We start from the raw sequence: 8,628 nt of genomic DNA, 5'->3' as shown, positions 1-8,628 counted from the left end.
AAGCTTTGTTTGGCATTTATACATGTAGTCATTTTGAACCAGTGACAAGCTGGAATTTATGACCAACTCGATTGTAAGAGATCGTATCCTCGAACAGACATTTGTGACTGGCTGAAACAGGTTGTGACCTGAACCCCTCCCTGGTTTTCACGCAGTATTAATATAGAACAAACAGTGAATATTGAAAGTTTGACTATGGGAGTCAAAGCACACAATTTTGGACGGCGTTAGGTGCAAGGGTAACGATCAGGCAGAGCCGCTCATTTCATGTTTTGCTCGTATGTGTTTGTTCCGGTAATCGAACAAATAATGGCTGAACCCCTCCATCCATCCATAAGAAACTTGTTTCCGATTAGTCATAGATGGTGGTGCTTTTGTTACAAGAGCACTGTCGTTTCATAGAGTAACCTTACCTTCTAAGAAACCAAATATTTTGCATGTGAATACTTTTCATAATACCCCATCTGGATATTCTTTCGATTTACCTTAAGTATGACTGTCACTATAAGTATGCAATCTTTAGGATGTTTCCAACAAAACAAGGTCATATCTACCTCTCATTTATTTGAGACTATTATTTTATGTCATTTACAGGTCTCACATTCTTTTAAAATTTCCGCGTTTTTTTTTAAAAAGCATCTAATAATTAAATACTGCAAAGAGTGATTTAAAAATTATGTCAAGAGAATTAAGGAAAGACAAAATTTGCTTACAGATAACAATCTTTACAAGAAAACAAACCACACTCTGTCATTGTTCATTAGGCGTGCATGTATCAAATACAGGTATGCTGAGGGACAGCATAAATTTGGTTAGATCATACGATTTCAATATTTAGAATAACACTTATACTAGAAGGGAAAAAATATATACAGATTGTTTCTAACATAACCAGATCAAAATCGCCTGATGTTTTCTTACCTATTTTATAACATCTGTTTCTTACGTAAATATCACTTTTGTTTGTTTTCACACCTGCTGTAGCATCAAATATTTAAAGATCTACCAGAAAGCGTGGTACAACAGATAGACGCTTTTCCGTTCTCTTTGCATTAATATAAAACCTCTGCATCTACATGTGTATACTATCTCTACTAGCAGGTATACAAATCTTAAAAAACATAAAAACAGCAACAAAATTTATTTGAAACCAAAATAACATCGATGTATGATACGTAAGCAGGACCGCATGACGTAGTTTTTACCAACGCCAATTTTTTTTCACGGGTGTTTGACTTTTTCCCCAACCCAGAGTAGCATTTAATAACCAAGGACGTACCCGAGAATGAAGAGAACAGAAAAACTATTCTGATAGAGGATTTTCCGTTCCTTTGGCCTTAGTGCATACAGTGTATCTACTAACTCTACTGACAAATCAAATCTTTATAATAATTAACAATGTGTATTATAGCGTGTGTGTACCAAATATACTCAGGGATAGAATTTCTTTGGTTAAGTCACAAATTCTAAACCAAGACATTTTGAAAGGCGCCTGTACCCTAGAAGCGCAATTCTTAAGCTGTTTCAGACGCAATGAGATCATTGCTTTCCTGCCTAGATCATGTATAAAACACAAAGATCTACCAGAAACTGTCATATAAGCACTTTGTGAACTGGTAAAAAAACTTTACTGATAGAGGCTTTCATTTTCCTTTTTGCATTAATAAATAAATCTACGCACCGGTACATATACATACTATCTACTAACAATTACAAGTCTTTAAAGCAAAAACAAAAACCCTCTTGCATTAGCGACATTGTGCATATAGCGTCTGTGTACTATAGATATACCAGGAGAAGTATTCCTTTGGTTAAATGAAACGAATTAAACCAAACACTTAAGAGCACACTTGTACTAGAAAAGCAATTCTTAAGGTGTTTCTAAAGTGTATCGTATCTGTCACATTTATTTAAGACCAACATTGCATCAGTTAAGCAGTACCGCCTGTCAGTTTTTTTTATTCACGACAACAGATTAATATATCCTAAGACTCACTACAAAGCGTGGTATCATGTACTATCTCCACTAGTATTTTTAGAAATGCAAACCCAAACTGTTAGGCCTACGTCAGTGGCACTGCGCATATAGCGTCTATGTACCAAATGTATTTGAGGTCAATATTCCTTTGACTGAATCAAGATTTGAAACAAGAATATTTGAATGGTAGACCTACCAATACTAAAAGCGCTACGATTCTTAGGCTGTTTCCAACAAGAAATCATATCTACCACACAATTATTTGAGACCAACAGAATTTTCTTGGCCAAAAAAATCTTTAGAAACTTTTTCGTTCTGTTAGCATTAATAAGAACCCTGCTTCTATATACATGTATATAATCTGTTACTAACATATACAGGCCAAAGTCTTTAACCCCCAGAAATCCAATTTTTCATTTCTTCTTTCATTTTCATTTCTTATACCGGAACTACGTCTCAGAGAGCCAAATACAGAACCAATTTATAACAGTAATACACTAAGAGCGAGCGCCAGTGATTCTCACACAAGACGTTTCAGAAGGTCACACTCATCGTGTCATAGCTCATTGAGTAGCAGCGTATTATATGCATGACTGGCTGAGGAAACCAGGCAGGCCGAGCTCGAGGCCAAGGCTGCGGCTTTTAAAATAGAAATTTAGTGAAACTCAAATTACAACTCAAACAAGAAGAGCTGGAGTTAGAGACAGAACTGGCAGTGGCTGACGCTACGACAAAAGTGTTGAATAAATTTGAAACAGCACAGTCCGACGTAAATAACAACCAAAAGTCGTCAGAGTATAACCCAGAACTGTATGTTACGAGATCTTAAGTGAATTAACCAATCAGCTTTTTGTCACAGTTGGGTCATGCAACACAGAAAGAGCCTAGGTAGCCAGCTTCACATGACGCATGTTGCTGTCTGTAGTACGCCACTTAAGTAAACCACCACCAGAAATGAAACCTTTCAGTGACAATCCTCTTGAATTCAAAAGGTTCATCCGCCAATTTGACACCAAAGTAGTGGCAAATACTGATTCAAACAGTGATATAACGTCCCACCTGAACAATTCACTATCGTATAAACAAAAGCCATCGTGTCAGGTTTCAAATATCTCAACGCAAACTACCATCTGCTGGCAGCGATCAAAGAGCTGGATCAGAGGTACGGCAAAAACGATACATTGGCAGCAGCGTTCGTGAAACTAGCTTTAAACTGACCATCTATTAGGCAGGACAACCCAAAAGCGCTAGGCGATTTTTGGATTTTCTTCGCCGAATATGCTCACGCCATCCAGAGTAGGTCGCCCTTGAGGGTCATTGAATATCCCGACAACCTGAGAAAGTAACTCGGAAAGCTGTCTGACTTTCTTCATGACAAACGGCATAGTATCATAGGGAAGGATCGGGGAATTAGGTTCTCACGGTGTGTAAGGTTTGTCCAGTAGGAGTTACGCAAGTCCAACGACCCCATTTTTGGCAAGGATACATTACGACTGTAATTAAAAGATTCTACCTTGAATAAATCAAGGTCAGTGACAGGCAAGCTTAGAGGGAGTTTTGTCACCAACACGGTGAAACATGATCCACAAGGGAACCGTAAGTTCTGAAGATTACCACATTCATTGGCCCATGTGCTTTTTGCAGAAAACCTGATCATAGTCTCGAGAAATGCAAGAAAATCTCCAACCTGCCATGTCAAGAACGAACTGACTTTTTGAAAAATAAAAGTTTGTTTTGGCTGTCTCACATTGGTCCATAATCGGAAGACGTATCGCAACAAGGCTGCATGGTCTCCAGACATTGTAATGGGCTACATCTTTCAATCTGCCATGTAGAGGGCTGTCAACCGCCGTTGCCGTCAAGAGACAATAACAGAAACACTGAAATGAAAACACAGAGCGCAAATAACTTACTCTGAAGGTTCCACGATCGAAACTGTGCATTCGTAAAATTTAAAGGACACTGACTGCACAATGGCCATAATTTCTGTGTTCGTGAAAATGAAAAATGGTTTATAGGTGGTTCGCACTTACGCTTTCATGGAGCTATCTAGGGAGCACAGCCACTTTTTGTACTGAGAGCTTGCTGGGAGAACTTGGAGGCACTGGAAGGCTATTAAAGATAACACTCGACACCATGTGTCAACGCCACAAATCAGACTTCTGCTGTAAATGGCCTGGGAATCTGCGACAATGATATCCACTTGCCGTAGGTGTATACAAAAGTCAAAATGCCTGTCAATATTCTAGAACGACCAGTACTCTGGAGGAACTATTTAAAAAGCACCAGTCCGTTCTCAAACATAGGAGTGTATCCTTTTTTTCCCGTCACTCAGATATACCACAACTTTACTGGATTCCAAAAGTGCATAAATCTCCATGCAAAGCTTGCTTCACTGCGAGGTCGAGAAGCTGTACTACCAAACTTGTACCTACTCTCTTAACGAAAAAGGAACCGTTGTGCAATTGAAAAAGAAAAAACACAGGTGTTAACTGTATGTTGATCCCTAAAAATTCAACACGTCTCACTGAAGAACTTGACGCTCAAATACACGTACAGTATAAGGACATCTCTGCTTGGGATTTCTCCACTCTCTATACTACAATTCCTCACACAGATTTAATTTATAGGATTTCATCACTAATTGTATAGGTGTTTAATAAAACTGGTCACTGTTACTATAACGTCAAAGGCAACAAAGCCTTCTTCAGCTCAACGACATATAGGAGTTACCATTCATGGGATATTTGAATTTGTCATTAATGATATCTATGTGAAATTCGCGGAAACCATATATCAAAAGTGTATAGGTATTCCGATGGGTAAAATTGTGCCTCCCTTTTGGTCAACCTATATCTGTTCTCATATGAATATGACTATATGCAGGAACTATTTAGGAGTAATCCTCACCAGACTCGATCTTTTTCATCCATTCAACGGTATACTGATGATCTGCTGGCTTTAAAACATATATAGAAAAGGCCGTGAAAGATATTTACCCACCTTCGCTGAATTTAAAGGAAACCACAGACTATCTAAATGGTAATCTTATCAGGACCTATATTTGTACAAAGATCAAAACGGTTTCCCCTCTCGCAGAGTTTACGGCAAGAGGGATAGTTTTCAATTTTGACATTGTAAATTAGCCTTACTTGGACAGCAATATACCGAAGGGTCCTGTATATGGCATGTACATACCTCGCCTTGTAGCGTTTGTTAGATCTTGCGTGTTGTGTGACGATTTCATTTAACGTCATACGTTATTACTGCAAAACCTAGTGTTTCAAGGTTATTCCATCAAACGCCTTCACTCCAAGTTTCTTAAGTTTTTCCAGTACAGTGCACTTGTAAATAAATATGGACAGAACGTTCAGAATTTCTGGCTGTATAAGGGCTGTATACTCATCGTATTGAATTAGATCGAAACGTTGGATATATGTTATTAGAATGTCTGTTTCGACTCATAGACTCATATCTCTACGTCAGAAGACATATAACCACGTCCACACCCCCTTTGGAGTGCGAATGGGTGCCGCGTGCAGTCCTCGTGCCACGGGATCTCTCTCTACCAGGATGGATTCTCTGGAATGTGATGAGAAGTGGGAAATCCAAATGGTACAACGGTAAACACGGTGACAGTAAACCGTGCTGTGATCGTCGCTGTTCATCATCTCGAAGATTTCAATCGACTGGATTGTCACGTGCAAGGGACCATACGGCTGGATTTCCAAGAACACTTGATGGACCATCGGAAAGAACCATCCCACCTATTTACTGAAAAAGTCAACAAACCTATGACCTTTGAAAGCGGCCAGCCTTGTATCAACTTGCCCTTCAAAACATATGACCTTTCCGAAAAAAACGAAGTGCAAGTGCGTAAAATGCTTAAAAGCTAAGATGGCGTCAATCCCACGTATCACTCGGACTACAAAAACTCTTTGCAATAAACAATAATTGACCAGGTTTACGCTGAGATCGTAAACGAGAATGAGCTTGGTCGGAATGACGGTCGGGTGTGGTACATATCATACCATGGGGTGCATCCACACCCCCACCCCCTCCACACCTCAAGGAGCGTTTCTCAAAACCGTGCCCTTCCAGGGGCCTGACCATACCACCAGCTTGGTATCCGTTTTGCTGCATATCCGTCAAGGGAGATTAGTCATCACTGGGGACATTGAGTCTATGTTTTACAGAGTAAACATCCCTAAAGCTGATTCCGACTGTCTCAGATTCCTTTGGTGGCCGTCAGGGAATATCTAGCAAGAAGCTCAGACGTGCCGCATGAGGGTACACTTACTCGGTGCAGTTTCGTCGCCGAGCTGCGCAAACATGGTCCCCAAAGAACAGCCGTAGATAACAGCAACAAATTTAACTCCAAGATTACCGACACAATCAAGAGACGTTGACGACTGTTTGGCGTAGGAAGATTCAGAGGAGAAGGCTGCGAAACTTGTCCAAGATGTGTCAGCGATGTGCGAGCTGGGAGGTTTCCGGTTAACCAAATGGACCAGTTCCAGTCGTGTAAATCACTGAGTCGATTCCTGAAGATCACAGAGCAAAATGGATTCAACACTTAGATCTGGACTGTAACAATTTACCGAACGAACTGGTGCTCTGTGTCCATTGGATCACGGAGTGAACAAGTTGGGTTTTAATATTCAACCATATGATCAGACCCTTTGTTTGGCTGCACCATTTGTGTTGGTTTTTAAAAATTACTCTCCAAGACTGTAGCAGTTGTCGATGACTTCAAGAACTCCCACTCCTCAGCAAAATCCCGTTGGACAGATGCTACAAAGCTAATGTTCTTGGAGAAATTACAACATACCAACTTCTTGTACTCTCGGACGTCAGTGAGAAAGGCTATGGAGTCGTAGTGTATGACCTGAGGACTTTAGGACGACCAGCTCAACACTCATGCAACTCTCGTAATTTCCAAAGCTCGAGTTGTGCCTGGAATTAACCACATCGTGTATGGCAGTGCGCATTGGCAGAGTTGTTGTTCGAGAACTGAACTACTCTACTGGCAAAATCATATCAATAACGAGTGCACCAGATTCCACACGTTTGTGGCAAATCGGATTACGGTCATCAGGGATGGCTCGGGCCTACAGCCATGGAGACATATCCGTTCGAAACAGAATGGCTGCAACAGAGCACATGTAAATCAAGCTTCTCAGAACAAGACCCTGAGGTCAAGACAACACCGGTAACCACTTTGTCGGTTGAATCTTCTTCTGTCATCGGAGATCTCATCACCCACTCCTCTGATTGGCTTCATCTGAATCCGTTTCGGGCTGTGATGACTTGGTCCTTGTTATTGACATCACACCACCGAAGTCTTGGGGTCTCGTGAGGGCTCTGGAAACCACGAAGGATCGACAAGGATTCGTGAGATCTGTAACTGTGAAAACGAAATCGAAAACGTTGGTGCGACCGGTGGACAAACTCTGCTTACTTTTAGGAGCTGACATTGATAAATTAAAGAGTAGCTAACTGAAACTCTAGTCTTGTAGTCATGTTGTCTCCATTCAAGTGTCCTTCAGATAAGTACGTGCATGTCTAAGGTGATACCTTTGTGTTTTGTCATATTCACAAATTTCAACCATGACATTTTGTTGTTAACATGAACTTGTAAACATGTTAGTGTAACCTTTACTTTGTAAAATTGTTCCGTTTATACTACTCAATTTGCAGCCCGGTATGTAACGGTCAAACTGCCTTTATTGCATGTAATATTGAGATGTTTTGTTTTTGTCTTTTTGTAAGCGATTTAGCAGATGGGTGTTTAACTGAGTAAAGGAGGCGACTTCCTTCACGATGGCTTATGTACTTTTTAGCTGGTGAAAGTGAGACCGAAACATGGCGATTCTAGCCACAACAGTGGGAAAGCGTACGAAGGTAATGGAGCCTATAAAAACGTCAACGACGTAGAACATACATCGACGGACTATGTAAAAATAACAGTATCAGTAAATGCCACGAAACTGGAATGTCATTTACGTGCACTGTCTTCTTAATTACCAACCGTTACTCCACCTAACGAACACCAGATATACGAGATCCTGGAAAGTTAGTTTGCTTAACCCTCAAGCTATCGTTAAATGTGTAGGCCACACACATTCAATGATGTGTCCCCTTGTTATATCAATGATGTTGGCATCTTTGAATCTGTGAATCATTGCCTACATTCTTTAAGCCCCCTCCAGACTATCCAACATCGTTCTACTTTTGTTGACTCATCAGCAAGTTAAATGCTGTTGAGGTAAGTTGAGTGTCAAGTCCACACTACATATCAGATAGGTCAACATTGTCCAACACTTTAGTGGTGTGTTGAACCGCGCTGAGCTGTGTTTTTGTACCAAACTATCGATAAATTGGAGGGAAATTTCTATTTTTCTCTCCAATGCATGAGACACAATGACCAGCAGCCGGAAGAATCGTGTCGTGGATTTATCGGCTGCACTTATTGCCATGGCCATACTCCTGTATCAACGAAACTGTCTCATCATAAGACCAGTTTCTGTCCTTAGCCTTTGGTGCCGCCATTTTTGCCCAGGTGACGTGCCTTAAGACTGCATTCACTCAACTTGACAATAAATACACACGCGCATTTCCGATTCAACAAATTTGGATGGTGTTGAGTG

This window comes from Liolophura sinensis, chromosome 1, assembly GCF_032854445.1.
Source record: "Liolophura sinensis isolate JHLJ2023 chromosome 1, CUHK_Ljap_v2, whole genome shotgun sequence".
NCBI classification, from domain to species: domain Eukaryota; kingdom Metazoa; phylum Mollusca; class Polyplacophora; order Chitonida; family Chitonidae; genus Liolophura; species Liolophura sinensis.
This window is presented reverse-complemented; position numbering follows the sequence as displayed.